We start from the raw sequence: 21,123 nt of genomic DNA, 5'->3' as shown, positions 1-21,123 counted from the left end.
CTAACTTTGATAATTGTTAAAATAAACATATCCCTTTGACAATGTTTTTATTTATGCAGGAAGAAACAGACCTTCTCTTCTTCATCTGATTCTGAGTCCATGAGTTCTTAACTCCCAATAAAGAAAAGCCTGGTTGTTTGAAAAGGACTCTTTCTCCTCATTTTTGAGATTGCATCTTAAGTAGGGATTTTATAGAGTGGTAAAGTTTTGGTGAGGTTTGTAGTGTCTTGCCAACATTTTCAATATTGTATTAGTTAAGATTTGGACAGGAAACAGATGGCACATTAAGATTGGGTAATAAGAGAAGAGTTTGATGCAAAATCCATTTACAAGGGTGTGGGTCTAGCTCAGGAAAAGCAACAGGGATGGTGTGTACCCTGTGCCAATACGGGTTCCCATTAATACTGCCAGGACTGAAGGAACAAGTGAAAGGAGAGGTCAGGGAAACCCAGAGAGAGGGCTGTGTAGAGAGGGCCGCCTGACAGGCCCCGTGGCCTTCAGTGGAGGGGAGCAGCCAACTCACAGCCCAGCCCGGGGAACCCCGGGGAATAACCATCCCCGCTCACTCCCTTCCAGCTTCTGATCTCCTGACACTGCTGCCCACTGGCTGAAACTGACGAGAGCCAATGGTAATGGGTTATGTTGATGTATTCTGAACATGTCAGCTCCTGGGGCAGAAAGTAGGGTTCAAAAGGATGGAGAATAAACTAGAAGGATAAAGGGAAGATATTATCACAAACACAGTTTTCTGTGAGGTGGTCGCCATCCATCTCGGCCACTCCCTAGAGCATGGCCAGGACAAATCAGATCATCTCAACTTTTTGTCTGTGAACTGAGGAAGAGGAAGATAATCGTGCCTCCCTCACAGGGTCGTTGCGAAGATGCTGAGCAAGTGCCTGGCACAGAGGAAGTGTTATGTGAATGTTAGGTATTCTATTTTGGGTGAGTTAGGGAATCAGGCCAACAAACAGACAATCCTTTTCTAAATAAGGAAATGATACCTCCGTTAGAAGGCTGGCTTTTTAAAAATGAAAATGAGGTTTTAAAGGAGATATGTGTCTTCTCCAGATAATGACTAATTATAGGTATTTTTGCAGTCCATGATACAACACAAATAATTAAATCAGAGTTTGCTTGGAGTGTGTGGAAATTGAGACTCAGTAGTGCACTTGCGCATCAAAGCAGGATGGAGCTTCCGATCTGAGAAGCAGCGAGGGGAGAAGGAGAAGTTGTTCTTGTCTGAGCAGGGGAATTTTGCGGCAGCTGTGGCAGCCAGTTCATACCTCAGGGGTCAAAAGCAAAGAGGATGTGCACAGCTGTCAGGCTCATGACTGTGTTAGATCCAGGAGATTAGTTTTCCTTTTTGACAATCCTCCCTCTGATAGGCCTCGAATAACCTGGTGGAGGACAGAGGCCTGATCAAATTGTCCCAAACCCTGTGCCACGAGATGGGTGATCAGCATAGAAAGGAGCTTCTCTTCTTTTTAATTAAAAAGTAAAGAATCTTTACTGAAATTAACTAACTTAAATAAACCTCACATGTTTAAAGAATAAAAAATTTCAAAAGATAAAATCTCTTGTCTAGACAATATTTCTGTTTAAGTAGCTGGACTATTTTTAAGAACCATTACCAAGAATACTGTTTCTCAGACTCACAGAATGGGCTTTCCCACCTAAGTTTCCTCTTTTTATTTGGTCTCAAAACACTCTAGCAGTTTCCTTCTGCCCTGTCCTTTGACCTTCTTATCTTATGTTTGAAAGTCATCTCTTTCTCATTCTTCTTGAATTTTCTACCCAAGGAAGTTCCCTTTCCACTTACCACCCCCTCCCCCCTTTTTTAGTGCCACTTCCAAGGCAGTCCGCCATCGTGAAGACACAGGCAGATGTTCTTTCTTCCTATGATTACCAAACCTCAATCTAATTCCCCTATAATAGAGTCTTCCTTTCTCCTGCCTCTTTCCAAATTAAATTGGTTAATTTACTCTCCATAGAATGAGTTTCATTATTTTCTGTATGTCTTATCCCTTTTTTAGAGGTTTTTATTCTGTGCAATGAAGATTTTTAAAAGCTTGTATGTATTTATAAAACCAGAAATAGAACAAAGTTCTCACTGTTTCAACAACATATGCAATCAAAGAAAGTCAAAATGAAGCTTTCTTAAGTCCATACAATGGGGACAGAAATTTTAAATGGGCTCCAAGTGAAGGGGCACTGAGAAACTGAACAAATTCTTCTATATGACCAGTGCCCAGTAGGTCTAAGAGGAAACATTGTCCTTGAATGAAACCCTTGGTTGAGGATTGTATCACTCGTGGTGCATCCTGGCATCTTGGGGAAGAGCATTTTCTCCTTCTCACAGAGGCGGAGAGATTCTGCCTCCTACAGAGAAGATGGATGAGAGGGAGCAGAAGTTCCGTGTACATCAGTGCTGGGGTGTGGAACTGCTATCTGAGGACAGTTTGAAGGGAGACTTAGGGATGGCGAGGGGAGCCCTGTTGTTGGGCACTATGAAGCCAGATTTCAAGCTTAATTTTGCAAAGATTTGGGATCCATAGCTTGGAAATGTTATTCTGTTCTTCTTCTTTGATCCAAAAGATTGCAAAAGATGTCTATTTACAGAAGAGAGCCGGATGATTAATTGATCCAGAAGGCCTGTATCACCTCTGCTGAACACGCTAGATGGTCCAGTCTTTCAATGCTGAGTAAGGATGTGGAGCAAACTGGTGTCAGGATGGTCTCCCTCTTCCTACCCACCTTCAGTTGGCAGCTGGTGTTGCCTGAAATGCCTAGAATGAGTACTGTATATGCTGGCCACTGGAAGATGGGTAAAATTTTGCTTTGTTGCTAGTTCTGGAACAATAGCCAGTGTGGGCCCATCTATATCTGTACCTATTACTGTACAACAAACTACCCCATAACTTAGGGCTTAAAACAAAAACTGTGTGTTATTTCTTACAATTCTGTGAGTTGGCTGGGCTCAGCTGATTCATTTTTCTACTTTACATGGTGTCAACCATTCTCACTTACGTGGCTGCATTTTTCTGGAGCTCCATGATGCAAGATGATTAACTCAATCATTTGGTGCTTGGTACTGGCTGTTGGGTTGGACTTCTCTTTACACATGGTGTGTCCTCTTGAATAGCTGAACTTCTTTATATAGTGGCTTAGGTTTCCAAACAAGAGTGAAAGGAGAAGCTGCCTGGTCTCTTGAGGCCTGGGTCCAGAACTAAAACAGTGTGAGTCACTTGTCGCATTCTAGTGGTCAAAGCAAATCACATAGCCAGCCCAGATGCAAGGGGAAGAGAAGTAGTCTTGAACTCTTTAAGGATGGGCATGTGCCTATAAAAGATGGGAATATTTGTTGATGGCCATCTTTGCAACCAGTACACCACACTATCCATGGCAGGTAAGTGACATCAGAGCTGGGAGCAATCACAGTACCTCAGATACTGTGCCTAGGGCACAGAGACACAGACACAGCTACACGCAAACTGTTCTGGATTTTATAAGCACATCTGGCATTCTTTTACTCCTCTAAGATTGCCAGGTCAAGTTTGCGGATGATCTGATAATCATATACGCAGAGATCTTTTTGACTCATTAAACAGCGTTAGCTGTTGAGAGAAAAGAGGGGAAGAGCAGAGCAAATGCACGAGTAATGATCTAATGATCTCAGAATTTCTTCAGCTCAAAGTAACAACTAAAACTCTGACCATTGATTTCAGGATTAAAGAGACACAGTCATAGTAGAAAACAGAGGGCTTTGGAGAGTCTGGGGCGTCCATTTATATTTGTGCTGTAAGCCCTGTAGATCTTAGGGGTCTGCCTTCTTTGATAACTAGTCCTACCCCTTCCTTAAAGCTGAAGAAATGGAGACAATTAGGGACTAATCTGGTTACAGAGAGGCACGAGAGCCGAGACAGGACTGGAACTCTGGTCGTTACCACTACACCAGTCGCTCTCCTCACTGGAAAGTATTTAGTCAGATAAAAATGGCTAATCTTTTCCTCAGTAGCCTTGTCTTCTCAGGAAGAATAGGAGAACAATTCCTGTCCTTACTTACTTTCCAACTCTGTAAATCCTTTGCAATTCTCCAGAGAAGAAAGGTGCTGTAAAACACACAAGATGGTGTGGTATAATCCTCAGCACAGTCTAGTCCTAGAGGTGAGGCAGCAGAGAATGAGTCACGGCTTCTGCTGGCTTGCTTAAATGCCAGGTGGAGCATGGAAGTGCTCTATGATTGATAGGTCAGTAGTAGCTGAAAGATTATGGGCTTTTGTAAATGGGTGGCTAGCTCCTGATGAAACTCACATATTTTACCTCATAATACTCAAGTCAAATAGTTATCGTAACTTTTAGAAATGTTGCCATTAATAAGTTGAGGCATTTTATGTCTCAAAATCTGGTGCTGCAATTTGTTTTCAGCTGTCACTGTTAAATTCCTTATTTACTGGAACACCTTCTGAAGTTCTCTTGAGGTTAACTCAGTATTCCAGGCAATCTAGAACTGGCATCTTCTTGGCCCTGAATCACATTTGACAGCAGACGTCACACTAAACAGAGGACTCCTGCAAAAACATCCACAGAAGGCTGGGGAAACTTTGGCTTCATTTGACAACTACACCCAAACAGCAAGGAAGCCGTTCCACTCCAACCAACACCCCTACCCCACGATGTTACGTGATGTCCTATTATTTGTCTCTTAAATTTATTATCTTCCTGGTTTCTCAGTTTGCTGGCTTCTTGAAGATTTTGTATTTAATGAATGAGCAAATGATCTAGAATAGGAAGAAATATGCCCTGTGAAATACTGTCCTTGGTTCATCTAAATAGAAATAGCTAAGCATTCCCTTCTATGTCCCGCTCCCTTAACACAATTGGAAAAGCACTAAGAAAACACTGAGTTTCAGAGACTGTGTATATATCCTGTGTATAAATAGGTATTTAAGCAAACAATTGCCCCAGGAATTATTTGTTAATGGTAAACTATATTTACTTAAATGAGCCGATCTTAGATGCTGTCATATCACAGAGAAGTGTTTCTCTGGATGAAGCAGAATCAGAGGAGTGGCTCTAATCCCGCATTGTCACTTACTAGATCTGCCATCTTGGCCCTCAGTCCTGCCTATGAAAATAAGAGCTTGAGGAGCTAGGCAGACCAGCGGTTCCGGCCCTGAGTTTAGGACTAGAGTCCCTGAGCTATTTCAATATTTCAAAAAGCCTCATTGAAATAGCAGTTCGTAAAAAAAATCTGTCAAGTTACATAGGCTAAATATAATAGAACATGCCTTTGCTTTGGACTGGAATACTGTCAACTCAGTATGGTAATTGTGGTTTTCTCATACTGAACAGTATAAAGGAAGCGATTAATCATTAGGTTGAATTATTAAAATTGAGGCTATATGACAGTTTTGATCTAAAAAGCAGCAATTTTATATTATAATTTAACTAGCACATTTTTGTGCATTTTAGCATGGGGAGGTTAGCAAATTTGACTTTGAAATCAGACAGATCTACATTCCAAACCCCATTCCACCAGCTAAGTGATCTTAGGTTCAACCTCAGTTGGCTTCAGTTTTCTCATATATGAAATAGTGATTGACAGTACCTGTCATAATTTTTTTAATATCAGATGAGATAATATATGTAAAATGCTTATCATAATACCAGGCACATAGTATGCCCTCAGTCATTCATAGTTATTAGTTTCAGTAAACAACGATTTTGACACAGAGTGCACTGTTGAGAAAGTAAGAGGATTTCTTTGTGACCAAAAGTTTGGGGATTACTGGATTCAACATCTAAGTTATCCTTTGATTCATATGTACATATTTAGGTGCTCAAAATGGTAAAATCCATCAATCATTATCTTTCTCATTGATTTTCCTGCCATATTTTCAGAGCTTTTGGCAGTCATTTCCAGGTCAAGGTAGCTAAGAAGTTGAAGATTCTAGATGTTCAGGTACCAGCATTATTAGAGGAAGTTCAGATCCCCCTCAGGGCACAAGGATCTGCAATTCTCAGTTGTTACCTACAAGACACTGTCCTTTGACTGTAACCAAAAGGAATAAACCTACATCCAGGGATAAAACTGACATAGTGTAATTTTTTATGTGTTTGTTTGTGTTTGCACACATGTGAGTTTTTCGTGTCAAGTCTAAGGACTCTTTACCTAGTCCTCAGGAGTCATGAAAATCTTCTATTTTTTTTCTAGCAGTTTTTTGTTTTACATTTAAGTCCGTGATCCATTTTGAGTTAATTTTTTGTATAAAGTGAGAGGTTTAGGTCAAGTGTCATGCTTTTGCTTGTAGATGTCCAGTTGCTCTAGCACCATTTATTGAAAATGTCAATGATTTATTTGCCCCTGGTCAAATATTAATTGATCATATTCATGTGGATATAATTCTAGTTTTCTATTCTGTTCCACTGAGTTTTGTGTCCCCCCCTTTACCAGTACTAGGCTGTCTTGATTACTGTAGCTATATAGTAAGCCTTAACATCCAGAAGAGTGATCCCTCCCACTTGTTTCTCCTTTGTTTACAATTGTTTTTGTTTTTGTTTTTGCTGAGGAAGATTAGCCCTGAGCTAACATCTGTTGCCAATCTTCCTCTTTATGCTTAAGGAAGATGGTCCCTGAGCTAACATCTATGCCAATCTTCCTTTACTTTGTATATGGAATGCTCCCACAGCATGGCTTGATGAGCAGTGTGTAGGTTCATGCCCAGGATGTGAACCTGCAAACCCCAGGCCACTGAAGCAGAAAGCACAAACTTAACCACTATGCCATGGTGCTGGCCCTTCTATTTCTAATTTTTTGAGGAAGCTCCATACTGTTTTCCATAGAGGTGGCAGCAATTTACATTCCGACCAACAGTTTAAGAGGGTTCTCTTTTCTCCACATCCTCGCAAATACTTATTTCTTGTCTTTTTGATAACAGTCATTCTGACAGATGTGAGGTGATATTTCATTGTGGTTTTGATTTGCATTTCCCTGATGATTAGCGATGTTGAGCATCTTTTCATGTCTCTGTTGGCCATCTGTATGTCTTCTTTGGAAAAATGTCTATTCAGGTCCTATGTCCATTTTTAAATTAGATTGATTTTTTTTTGATATTGAGTTGTATGAGTTTATATATTTTGGATATTAACCCCTTATTGTATATATCATTTGCAAATATCTTCTCCCATTCAGTAGGTTGCCTTTTCATTTTGTTGATGGTTTTCTTCACTGTACAAAATCTTTTTAGTTTGATGTGGTCCCATTTGTCTATTTTTGCTCTTGTGGCCTTTGCCTGGGGAGACAGAACCAAAAAAATATTGCTAAGACCAGTGTCAAAGAGGTGACTGCCTATGTTTTCTTCTAGAAATTTTATGGTTTTAGGTCTTATATTTAAATCTTTAAGCCATTTTGTTTTTGTGTATGGTGTAAGAAAGTGGTGCAGTTTCATTCTTTTGCATGTAGCTGTCCAGTTTTCTCAATACCCTTTATTGAAGTGACCATCTTTTTTCCATTGCATATTCTTGCCTCTTTTGTCGTAGATTAATTGACCATATGAGTGTGGGTTTATTTCTGAACTCTCGATTCTGTCCCATTGATCTATGTGTCTGTTTTTGTACCTGTACCATACAGTTTTGATTACTATAGCTTTGTAGTATCATTTGAAATCGGGGAGCATGGTATCTCCAGCTTTGTTCTTTCTCAAGATTGCTTTGGGTATTTGGGGTGTTTGTGGTTCCATACAAATTTTAGGATTATTTTTTCTAGTTCTGTGAAAAATGCCGTTGTATTTTTTTAACTTTTTATTGAGATTATGATAGTTTACAACCTTGTGAAATTTCAGTTGTACATCATTGCCAGTCACGTTGTAGGTGCACCACTTCACCCTTTGTGCCCACCCCACACCCCCCCTTTCCCTTGGTAACCACTAATCTGTTCCTTTTGTCTACATGTTTAACTTCCACACATGAGTGGAGTCATACAGGATTCGTCTTTCTCTATCTGTGTGAAAAGTGCTGTTGTATTTTGATAGGGATTACATTGAATCTGTAGATTGCTTTGGATAGTATGGATATTTTAATAATATTAATTCTTCCAATCCATAAACCTGAAATATCTTTCCATTTATTTATGTTATCCTCTTTCATCAATGTCTTATAGTTTTTAGAGTACAAGTCTTTCACTTCCTTGGTTAAATTTATTTTTACGTATTTTATTCTTTTTGGTGCAATTGTAAATGGGATTGTCTTCTTAATTTCTTTTTCTGATTGCTCACTATAAGTATACAGAAATGCAACAGATTTCTGTATATTGGTTTTGTATCTTGCAACTTAACTGAATTTATTTGTTCTAACACTTTTTTGGTGGAGTCTTGAGGGTTTTCTGTATGTAATATCATGTCATGTGCAAGTAGTGACAGTTTTACTTCTTCCTTTCCAATCTGGATGCCTTTTATTTCTTTTCTTGTCTGATTGCTGTGGTTAGGTCTTCCAGTACCGTGTTGAATAAAAGTGATGAGAGTGGGCATCCTTGTCTTCATCTTAAAGGCAATGCTTTCAGCTTTTCACTGTCGAGTATGATGTTTGCTGTAGGTTTGTCATATATTGCCTTACTATGTTGAGGTATGTTCCCTTGACACCCACTTTGTTGAGAGCTTTTATCATAAATGGATGTTGAATTTTGCCAAATGCTTTTTCCGTGTGTATTGAGATGATCATATGATTTTTATCCTTCATTGTATTAATGTAGTGTATCACGTTGATTGATTTGCAGATATTGAGCCATCCTTGCATCCTTGGGATAAACCCACTTGATCATGGTGTATGATCCTTTTAATGTATTGTTGAATTTGATTTGCTAATATTTTATTGAGTATTTTTGCATCTATATTTGTCAGGGATATTGGCCTATAATCTTCTTTTTTTTGTAGTATGTTTGACTGGTTTTTGTATCAGAGTAATGTTGGCCTTGTAGAATTAGTTTGGAACTTCTTCTTCCTCTTCAATTTTTGGGAAAAGTTTGAGAAGGATGGGTATTTTTTTTTAAAGGTTTTATTTTTTTCCTTTTTCTCCACAAAGACCCCCAGTACATAGTTGTATATTCTTCGTTGTGGATCCTTCTAGTTGTGGCATGAGGAACGCTGCCTCAGCGTGGTTTGATGAGCAGTGCCATGTCCGCTCCCAGGATTCGAACCAATGAAACACTGGGCCGCCTGCAGCGGAGCACGTGAACTTAACCACTCGGCCACGGGGCCAGCCCCGAGAAGGATGGGTTTTAACTCTTTTTTAAATGTTTGGTAGAATTCACCTGTGAAGCTCTCTGGTCCTGGACTTTTATTTGTTGTAATGCAATTTGTTTTTGTGTGTTGATCTTGCTTTCTATGACTTTGCTGAACTCACTTATTAGTTCCAAGAATTTTTTTAGTAGATTCCTAAGAATTTTCCATATAGCCAATAATGTCATCTGGGAGTAGAGACAGTTTCATTTCTTCTTTTTTCAATCTGTATGATTTTATTTATTTTTCTTGCCTTATTTCAGTGCCTAGAACTTTGTGTAATATGTTGAATAAGAGTGGAGAAAGCATAAATTCTTGTCTGGTTCCTGATCTTAGAGAGAAAGCATTCATACTTTCACCATTATGTATGATGTTAGCTACAGGTTTTTTTGTATATGCTGTTTATGAGATTAAGGAAGTCCCCCTCTATTCCTAATGTACTGAGAGTTTTTATAATGAATGGGTGTTGAATTTTGTCAAGTGTTTTTTCTGAGTCAATTGATATGGTCATGTAACTTTTCTTCTTTAGCCTATTAATGTAGTGAATGACAATGATTGATTTTTGGATATCAAACTTCCCTTGTATACCTAGAATAAATCCCACTTGGTTATGGTATGTTATTCTTTTTATACGTTTTTAGATTTGATTTACTAAAATTTTATTGAGGATTTCAGTTCTACTTTTAAGTGACTTCTGTTTAGCTTCTTAACCTTTTTGTCTGTATAGCTTAAAGTTTGTCAAATGCCTGAACAGGGAAATCTCTCATGTGTAGAGCTCATGCTAGATTAGTTATCTGCTTGTAACTACAAATGGTTTAGCTGGAAAATCATGTAAGAAAGTCACCTTAATTGTTTCTTAAGAGCACACAAAAATAAAATGATGTACTTAGGAAGGCAAAGTGGTATTTGTATAAATATCCCATCTACTGCTTTTCCTATTTATTTGTAGTCAGAACTTGAAGATTCAAATTTGAATCTATGTTACATGTGAGACCATGACATGCCCATGAATGGTAGCCCATAAAGGCTACTTATACATGAATTTGTTTATGATGAGCACTGATTCCATGCAAAGCACCATTCTAAGAGTACCAAGTGTGAAGCTATTTAATAATTATTTGGCAGATGGAACTTTCCATAGCCATTGGAATGAAAATGTCTACCACGTCTATTTCTTTGACTATATAAACCAGTGGCCTGATTGGGACATCAGAGAAAGATAATCAGATTCATTATTTCTTCAGTGTATCTTGGGAGGAGAAAGCTATAGGAGACCCTTGATCTTGGCCATCCTGCATAGGCCATTGATAGAATCTTTGCAGTCACTTTTAAGTGAAGGAGTCAAGGTCCAGGAGAAAAGGCTACATTTTATAATCTCTAATTTATCATGCTGACACTGCCTTAGTTGCTTATAATTCTAGGTCATAGGATTTAATGAACCTCTATGTATGAATAGGAATTCATTTATGCAAACAAAATATCTCTTTGAGGGCTGAGTGATTTACTAGGCAATTATCCTAATTAGTCCAAGAAAATATAGAGTTTCGGGTGAATTGCTGGTCATTAAAAAAGTTCTCTTACTGATTTAAAATTTATGGGAACATTTTGTCTTTAGAAGATCTGATAAAAAAAAAAAAGAAACCACATTTTTGCTTTTTATGCAGCTGGACCTGTAACCACACAAAGAAGTAGGCTTTTCAATGACATATGTTTCATTGATTTGAATAATATTCTATTTGTCCGCTGAAAAACACTGCATTATCCCTAAGCAGAACAGGAAAAATGGCTTTGGCTACACTCCATTTTCCAGGATAATTTTCTTCAAAGAAGACTGATTTCAGGTGACTTTGACAGCTCTTTTCAAAGTGCTTCCTGGATATGATCTTTAGTGTTGGTGGAAATGCTGTTTGGACTGTGCCTCACACTTGTATACTGTTCAAAATGCCTCTACCATTAAAAGAAATGTGTTTCAGGCTTATGTTCTTGAGATTCAATATGTTTATTACATTTTAATAGCACAAAAAGATTTTCTTTCCCTTTTAATGACTATTAGAAGACGAAGATTAATGCAGAGATAAAACAACTACAGATTAATTTGAGATTTTTCTATGGTGAGTCAATGCCGGAGCTCCTATTTATGTTTTTCTGCCTACTATCTTCTCCTCTAGCTACAAACTGATGAAGTCAAAGCTCTGCAGTTTACCAGTGGTGAAAACCATTATCACTCCGGAGGGCCTCTTTACTATAGGAGCACTTGAGCTCTCTATAGATTTAGCTCTCTTTGTCATTCTTAATGGACTTATTCCTGGTGTCTCACAATGGAATGATCATTCTTACCAATGAAATTTTCTCCTTGTTTCCATATCGAGTGGTCTTTTAGAGACTTGCACATAGAAAGAGACCTCCACGAGGAGCCTCTTACCAAAGCGTCACCTTGCTTTCTTAAGAAGCCAAATGTAATTCTATTGTCTTTTAATGGTCTGGGAGTGTTTGATTATAGATATCTGTCTTCACTGCAAGCATGGTTCTCTGTGGAGTATTAGTTGTTACTTTTATTTCAATGACAAGTACTATCAACTAGAGGTACTGATTTAGCAGTTACTGCCATGTGCAGTCACTGTTTTAAGTGCTAAGGAGCACATAAGTACATTACAGGGCTCGTGGACTATATTCAGGATAGTATGAATATTTTGGATAAATAAGCTCACGTTCATCCATACATTGGAAATTAGGTGATACTAATCACCCACCAATCTCCCTTCTGGGCTCCCTTCAAATGAAAAATAGAAACAAGAATGTAATTAAAGATTAAAAAAAGAATTAGATGTACTTATGGATCAGGCAACTTCCCCCAAACCCTCAAGGTAAGAAGCTTTCTGATAAAGCTGAACTGTAGACTGAAGTTATTTCTCGTCCTAAACCTAAGGGAGAGTTGAATTTTCACATCCAGTTTTTACCTAGCTAGCTGAAAGGACAACTGTGGCCCGATCCACAAAAATCTGATTGCTTACAGAACCAGAAACAACCCACCTTTCCTTTTATAATGCTGTGGTCTTGCCCGTAGGTTAACACAATCCAGCAAACATGAGATTTTCCTTGGTTTCACTATTAGATAAGTTCAGGGGAGTGAGTGAGCAGGGACTAGGGAGACCAGAAACATCAGTCCCACTTCACTGCTCCTCACTCATATGTGAAAGGAAGTCGCTTCTCTTCGGTGGAATCAGGAGGCGTGTGGTGGCCATGAAGATGTGCCCCTCAGGTCTCCTACTGCATGGAATGTGGTTGAACCATTGCCCCATCCGTTCTGCTTTGAAAGTCATCATTATATTTGTGCCTAGGTCTCACTTTCCAAAGACTGTCCCTAGCCAATGCTGCAGGGATACCAAGGCAGGCCCATTTTTGGGGAGATAAGGGACTTCTCTGGCAAGCGATTTAGGCTTAAGGGGACCCCACACCAGCCTTGCTGAACTTTCTTAGAAATGCACCACAGTCTAAGATCCTTCCTTCCTTCCCTCCTTTCTTCCTTCCATCCACGCTTCCTTCCCAGGGGTCAGCCCTGCATTGCCAGCCTCCTCCAGCTTCCTCTCCCCCATTTCCCCTCACTGGAATTCCCCTAGTAAATCTCTTTCATTTCTAATCTTCGCTTGTTGTCTGCTTCTCAAAAGACCTGGACAAATTCAAAGAACAGCGTCGTAAGCTATCCACCAACACCAAACAGACCATATAAAATACTTTGGGGAAGTGCAATACTTTGTGAATTGCCCAGTATCAAAAGCTATTCCTCAGGACTAAGAAAAAAATGGATCTTCTACAGTGGTACTTTTCAAATTAAAAATCATTAAGGACCCTTTCTTTTTAGCTTTCCAATCCATTGTAGACTGATACTTTTGTAAAAAAAGAAAAATGAATTATTAAAAAATGAAATAAAAGACATATAAAATAGAAGCACCAATTTTTTATTGTTAGAATAGATAGGTATAAAATTACTCTGTTGAATTGCAGTAACAGTTTCTAACTACTTATTGTCTATACTTACCTCACGGTGGGCTAGTAACAGTTCTCAGCCTGGCACCAGTCCAGGGACCGCACTTTGAGGTGCCCCGCACTACAGCGCACTGAACTGAGTTATGTCTATTTGGCACTGGCTCAAATGGTAGAAAAGTTGAAGATTCAAACCATCAAGTTTCTGTTTCTCAAGGCTTTGGAGTTTCCCTGTGATAAAGGGCTGGTTTGAGTAGGTCAGCGGATTAACTGGTTTCGTGGGAGGGAAACTGTATCTACCATGCTGTGGGCTTGAGAGGGGGTTGGTGGTTTAAGTTTTGATCACAGAGAAATATCTGGCTTGTGGTTTACCACAAGAATATTTCTTAGTCTTTTAAGTTGGATTGAGGGCAGATACATCAGAATCCCCACAGATTTCTAGCAATTTCAGAACCTAGAGTGGGGAACCACTTTCTACCTGACCCTGACTCTCCCCTTCTTACTCTGGCTCCATAAGTCCCGTCATTGGCATTGGAAGCCTTGTAACTTTTATGTCCAGGGGACCCTCAGGTTTGAGATAACCCCAAATGGATATACAGTAGCTCAGGAAAGCATACCCTTGCCCTAATTTTACTTTTGCATTGGTTTTTGAAGTTTATTTAAGTGCTAAACACAATTTATACAAACATATAATTTTGGCTCTCCACCTTGTGGTTAACAAAGCAGTGTGTGGAACCGTATGGAAGGTTATTGATAATTTTAAACCATTAGAATGCCTTCATTGGGGCCTTGTCCCTGCAATGAAAAAAACTGCTTTTGCTTCCTTTATGCTTATGTCATTATTTTGAGTGGACTGACTCAGCATTTTGGAGCATGCTAAATTTTCACAGTGCTTTGCAGTCCTTTTTATTCATTTTTGCCCTTTGTTGAAGAGTAGAGTAACATGTGCCAACTGTCATCTCCTGCTGTGTCAATTGCCTGGCTCAAGCACTGCACACCCATCACATCATATTTGTCAAATGGGCAAAGCAAGCAAAACAAATATGAGAGGAGGGGGAGAAAAGGATGGATTACAGGGAGGAATTTGGTTAGAAAGAAAGAAAACTGGCGTCAAACTCTTTCCCTGCTGTGGAAAGGGGCACAGACGCAGGAATGGTCAATGCCTGCAGTTTTCTCTCGGTTTCAAATGTCCGCAGGAGGGCCCTTCTTCCTCAGCACCCTGAAGAGTTGGCAGCAGCCTGGAGCTTGTAACATGCAAGGTACCATCCTGGGATTCAGAGAGCTGATCCCCTCTGAAAAGCCATTTCCTAAAGCAAGGTCAATAGGCAATTTACAACGTAGACAGTCAGCTTGTTTTGGAGCCCCTGAACTTTGGTGGCCTCACCTTCTGCATCCTCTTTCTGTAAATAAAGATGACACAGCTGGAGAATAACAACTTTTCCGTCATATACAAATAGCCAATGCTGTTAAGCTGTATGACAAAGTCTCTTCCTTTTATCATTTCAGTGGACCCTATAAAAATACATTAAACCTAATAAAAAAATAATACATTTAGGCAGTGCATCCTGAATGTCTAAATGAATACATTTCATTTGTGGCTTCTTCATCTTAAGCTATGATAGCAGGAGCTTGATTGATTATTAACCTTATATTCTTTCACTGAGGGTCTTCAGTGGAGTTAACTGTATTCAGAAAAGAGATAGCAAAAGGAGAGCTGAATAATTTGCTGGCTTGTTATCTCAGAGCGTGTGTTTCATATTTAACAGAGATAAATCTGCAGCTCTGGCAACCAGAAGATATCTACTTCTAAACAACATCAGAGTTAGTGAATTAATGAAATAGCACAGATTACATGCAGATCGTATCCCAAAAATGTTTGGTGTGGGTCATCCTTAGTGGAATATGAGTCAGTGTCTTTTGCCTTCCTTAAAATTCAGTGTTTAAGAGACTAAACTGTGTCTGTTATGTGTCTGTTAAGTGTACATATTCTGCTCAGGCTTTGATTTTCTCGATTCTCCTATACTTAATAGGCTATGTGGGTTGGATATAAAGACTGAACAACATTTTACAATGAACTTATAGAAAATGATGAATAACTGACAGAAAAAGCGTCTTTGAGAGTTTTAGTTTTAAACGGTCTTCCCAAATTTCTGTCTTGGGAGATCTGAGATGCAGAAGAGATTGTGGTTTGTGGCTGGAACCCGAGTTTAAACCGGGTCTGGGCAAAGTGTCTGCTTTGAAATATTTTTTTCTCCTTGTCTCTTCTGCCTTCTACCATTTTTACTCTGAACTTGATCTCGAGGATCACATTGCTTAAATTTTGTGTTGATCAAAAATTCTTTTGACTCAAAGCAAATATATCTAGCCCAAGTAGGAAATGATGCTTCATTTTGGCCACAGGCTTTATCCAGCTCCTCACTCCTTTTTGCCTTACAGAGGAACCACAAGATGAAGCCTTTGAACAATACAAAAAACACTCTTCCCACAAATCTCTGCCTGATGCCGTGGAGGAATTCTGCTTGCTCCTCTTGACAGTTCCGACCTCATGTTTTCATCGCACTGAAGAGACTTAGAAGATGGAGCTCAGCCTTCTTGCTTTTCTGCTCTCAAAGACACTGCATATGCCAATGGAGTGTGATCTGAAAAACAAGAAAGACTCTGAGAACTGATTAAACATGCATGTAAAAATCTTCCTATCAAGTCACTGAACAGTAAAATTAAATAGGACAAGGAAGCAGGTGGTAAACGAACAAAGACTGATGTGAAAGGAGATGTTTACATAAAGAGCAGCCTAACTAATCCTTTGAAATATGAATGTAAAGACTTCAAGATGTCTAAAACTTTGGATAGCTCTAGTTACAGGCGTTTCAAGGGCTTCTAGCATCTTTAAATTTTTTCCTCCAGCATCTTTTAAAGCAGGAAAGAAGAGAATAATTTTCCTTCTCAAGGTGAGATTTAAAAATACCCTTAGATCTTGCTCAGAATTGGAACGCATATTCTCCTTGACCCAGCACGGGAGCTGTAACTCTCCAAGTATAACAAATTGTTTTCTTGTAGCTCCCAGAACGAAACTCAATCACACCAGAAAGTCTCTGAAGAGAACAACTTCAGAAGACATTTTTGAAAGTGAACAGAAACTCCTTGATGACAAGAAAAAGAATGGATCTGGCTTAACTGCTTTAAAAAAATGTGTCTGGGTCCTTCTCTTCTTTTTAGCTTCCTCACCTTTTTTTAGTTCTCAGCACTCCGGTCAGATTTGTTACATGTTAATTAGAAAATTTCTCCTTGTGATGAGATGAAGTTTTTGTGCTTTGATACCATAAATGCTCAATAGAGCTTCACCTGGGACCTCAAATTATGAAAGATTAGCATCAGAGTCAGCAGATAGATGTCTTGGCACTCTCATCATTTTAAAGTCTGTATTTGAAATGAAATAATCCAGAAGCCAATTTGGTTTTTTTAGGGTAGGAGGGATGGAATTTGCAGCTATGCAAGTAAATATTTGCCCTCTATGAAGTCCAGGAAGCATGTGAGGCCCTACCAGAAGCTTAACAGAAAAAAAGGAGTTAAGCAGAGAGGGGACTAGCTCTTCACCAACCATTTCCCTCTTCTTGTTGGCTCACAGACTACATTTCCCAGATTATCTTGCAATTAGTCACCATATGACTGGTTCTGGCCAAGGAAATGTAGGTGGAAGTCATGTAGGCCACCTCCGTTCCTGGCCTATATATTCTCTCAAAATCTGCCACATGGTTTCTCTTCCCTCATCTTCCAGCAGAATATAAAAGATCCAGAGGAAGACTGGGTCCTAAAGAATAGCAAAACCACTAAACGGAAGGAACCTGAATTTCTAGGTCACAATGTAGACCAGAGCCCCTCATGACTTAGAAGGACTCTCATGTGAGAAAGAAGTGAGCCTGCATTGTGCTAGGCCACCAAGTTCTTGATGTTTATTTGTTACAGCAATGAATCTGTCCTGACCAACACAGAGGAATGGTCCAGGAATATATGGAGTAGGCTTGTAACTGGATGTGGTAGGCAGGATTCTAAGATGGCCCCATGACCTCTACCTCCTGGTGTTACTCCCATTATTATGCTATGTTCCATGGCGAAAGGGATTTTCCAGATGTAATTAAGGCTACTGATCAGTTGATAAGGAGATTATCTGGGTGGGCCTAAACTAATCACAAGAATCTTTTAAAAGCAGAGATTTTTCTCCAGCTGGTAATGGAAGAGGACGTGAGAGAGATTGAAGTGCAAAAGAGATTTGACACTTAAATGGAGGGGCTCATGCGGCAAGGACCTTAGAGTGGCCTGTAGGAGGTGAGAGTGGTACCTGGCCAACAGCTGGCAAGATAATGGAACCTCAGTCCTAGAGTCACAAGGAAGTTAATTCTGCCAACAATCTGAGGGAACTTGGAAGCAGATCTTTCCCTAGAAAAGCCTCCAAATGGGGATCTAGCCAGCTGACACCTTGATGTCAGCCTCTTGAGGCTCAGAAGAGGACTCAGCTAACAGGTGCCAGGCTCCTGACCCATGGTAATGGTGAAATGATAAATGTGTGTTGTTCTAAGCCACTAAGTTTATAGTAATTTGTTCTCTAAAAATAGAAAACTAATGCAGAGGGTTCATAAGTGCTATGTCTGAAATATGTGGCAGAATCAGCATTGGCCCAGGCTGGTGTCAACATACAAGAAGTTGGATCTGGTGGATAGGACATGGCAGCAGGAGACAATGCATGTGACATGTGAGATGGCTTCTTGTTCTGTGGGTCTACGGTTGAACCAAAACTCTGACAAGATCTGGGCAGGGGCTTCTGGCCCCAACCAAGAGGCCTGGGGTCACAGGTTGAGTCTAACTCTCAGTGATGAGAACTGAATAGGAGCTCCTGGTTTAGTGGATGAGGCTAGAGGTTTCAATGTATTTGTTTGTGGTTCTTCAGTATCGTCTCAGAGGGCTCAGAGACGGGTTGAGTAGACACTGCCTTGGCTCTCCATGTCTGCTATAATCAGGGTGGCCTTGCATTTAGGTGTTTATATTTGGAGTTCCACATGAAATTCATTTGGAAAAAACTTCATTGCTAAAACCATTAGAAACTCCTCAGTTTAGGGAAAAGCTATGTATCTTTAGGGAAATTTGAGAACCTCTCATACATAGGGCAGCAAGACTAATTCTAAAGCCCAAAAGAGAGCGGCAGTGGGGACCTAAATTGCTCTGCAGGCCTAGTTCTCATTGGCCAGGATCTGACCTGGACTGGGTCTGAAGGACAACATTCTCTGGGCAAGATTGGGGCAATCGAGAACCGAGCAAGGTCTTGTTTAGCTTTAAAAGTGCACTTATGTGTCCTCCAAAGAGAAAGCACAATAGATAGAGAGGTAGATATATAATAAATATTATATACAGAAATAGTCTATATAATAAATACTGTAGACACAAATTCCCCGACCTGCTCATCTAATCTGGCTCATCTTGTGTTGCTTCCAGTCTTCATTCCTAGTAAGCATTTCTTAAATACCTGTGTGTTCCAGGCCTTGCATATAGAACTGGGGATTCAGAAGTACGACCAAGGAGGTCACAAGCAGGAGGGAAGAAAGAGACAAGAAAATGCATGATTGCATCAGGTTCCCCCAAGAAAACTGGTTTAGCATTCTGATTGTGGAATCTCATGGGAAGAGAGCCATAAAATCTCCATTTTGACATGGAGCTGGCATTCAGGGACAGCACTCCGAAGTGACAAGAAATAAAGGCAGCAGCCACCTGGAAAGCCCAGGCTTCTGTCTTTCAACTCACTTAATGGGATGTTTAGCATAAGCACATCTGCACAGGAAATTTTCTCCTCAATCAGAGGAGGCCCTAATTGTACCTGTTTAGTTGCCATTAGGATTGTCGACCTGGCTGCCTGCATGTGCCCTCCCCAGCATGGTGGGAGAAGGACTGCCAGGACTCCAGGCAGAAGCTGCAAAATTTCTTTTGAGCAATCCTCAGAAGTCATGCTGCATGATTTCCTCCACATTCTCTTAGGCGAGTACCGATTCTGGAGGAGGGGACTACACAAAGGCATGGATGTGGGCGATGTGGTTCATTGGGAGGAAGCATCTGCAGTATTTTGTATGAAATCAAAGAAGAGTTGAGGGATTATAAAGTCCCCAAATCTTATTGTCAGTAAGCTGATTATGAGGGTCTTTTAGTATCAAATGCCCAGCTCTAATGGGACTAACTAAACTTTATCTGCCTAGGTCATAAACTTTCTGTCTCTGGGTGAGCCTCCACTTTCTGGGAAAGCAGACAATTTACTATGAATTGGAAAATTTTATCCATACATTCCTGGGCAGCTTTCTCAGCAGAAACAAAATCCATAGGTGATCATTTGCTACTTAAAATAAGTTGTTACAACTCCATTTTAAAAATCAACATATGAATCCCACCAACCTTATGCCTCTACTGACAAAGCCAGCCCTGGTGGAGGGCTCCTGAGTCTGAATTACCACAGTAATTATTTTGGACCATACAATCCAGCATTTGCCTATAAACTGTGTTCTATTCCTTAGCTGTTTTATATAGATCTCTTGAAACCCATTGATGTATATGTTAGACCCTAGTTCAAACCACTCCATGGCTTCCATCTAGCCTACAGGCAAAGTCCGAAATTCCTCAGCCTTGTATATGAGGCCTTCTGTAAGTTAAGTTCTCTCTAGCTTCTCTACCTCATCTTTTCTATTATCCTTTTAAAAATCCTTTTTTATTGTTCATCCTAAGTAAGGACCATATTCACTTTTGCCCCACACTCTAGTCCACTCATCCTCCACTTTTCCAGCCATTCTTCCTAGCTTCGTACTCTGACCATATCTTGTTCTTATTACCTCTCTTGTTTCTCTGACACTCAGCTCAAGATCACTTCATTTTTATTTGTCCTTTGATGAATAGATGCTGTCTCTTCCCACGGGATCAAGGACTGAGTCACACTTTTCTCCTTTCCATGGCTAGTGCCCTATGCACAACAGAGGCTTAATTAGTGTTTGTTTACAAAGTAGTATGGCCTGTGAAAGAGCAGACCATTCTGCTCCTCCGTCCCCAAATGAATCCTATTATAAGGAGAACCTTAACAAAATGTAATTGTTTTAGTGGAGATCTTTTCCACGGCATAAACATTATCCAACTCATTGGTCACAGCCAACTAACCAAACTCTTCAATTAAAATTAAAAATGTCATTCTGTGTGTTTTCTGTTAGGTTTTATTTCACTTCTCATTTTCATTCTGTTGAAAGGAAAAGTGAAAGAGCAAGACAAATGTAATTGAAGGACATACAGCAAAGTTTACTGGTCTTCCTTATAGTTTCCCCTCAAAAACCTATTTTACTCTTTTCTTTTGATGTCTTTAATTTCCCTTTTCTGTCGTATGCCTCTGACTGTTTTGGCTCTCAATGCTGACAAAACATCCACTTTCTGTGAAGATCAAATTGCCGTATATTTTTCTAATGGGAAAATACCTAAAGTTTTTAAGATACAGTTTTGTGATTGTTACCTAGAGAGAAAGTCTGTTTAAACAGACTCATTTAAAAGGGCTCCTTGGATCAGTTATGGCACAGACTTTCTTTAATTTCAATGACTGAAACCAGATTACATGATACATTTGAATTCCAGAAAGCCCCCTAAAAATGTGGACTCTACTGTAATTATGAAATACTTGGAGATCACCAAGTGAACTACAAATATACTCTTTGTTCTTTTTTTCTGTATCAGTAGATTTAAGAAATACACAAAGAATCTCTTCAAAGGACATAATATCCTAACATTAATTTATAGAAAACACCAGATCAAAGCTAAATATGCTGGTGTATTGAGTATATTTAAAGATGACCCTGGAATAACC

The 21,123-nt window shown here is 39.5% G+C and overlaps 1 long non-coding RNA gene across 1 annotated transcript; it reads right to left on the bottom strand.

Annotated features, from left to right (window-relative positions):
• Positions 1–15,624: 15,624 nt before the first annotated feature.
• LOC138919848 (uncharacterized) lies at positions 15,625–20,241 on the bottom strand. The gene is made up of 2 exons (XR_011430396.1): positions 20,114–20,241; positions 15,625–15,892 (listed from the first exon to the last, which is right to left on the bottom strand). It is a non-coding gene; the product is annotated as an uncharacterized lncRNA (long non-coding RNA).
• Between the last annotated feature and the right edge of the window lie 882 nt (positions 20,242–21,123).

Source organism: Equus caballus, chromosome 21, assembly GCF_041296265.1.
Source record: "Equus caballus isolate H_3958 breed thoroughbred chromosome 21, TB-T2T, whole genome shotgun sequence".
In the NCBI taxonomy this organism is placed as follows: Eukaryota; Metazoa; Chordata; class Mammalia; order Perissodactyla; family Equidae; genus Equus; species Equus caballus.
The sequence above is the reverse complement of the archived record's forward strand: the minus strand, read 5'-3'. Positions and strand labels throughout refer to the sequence as shown.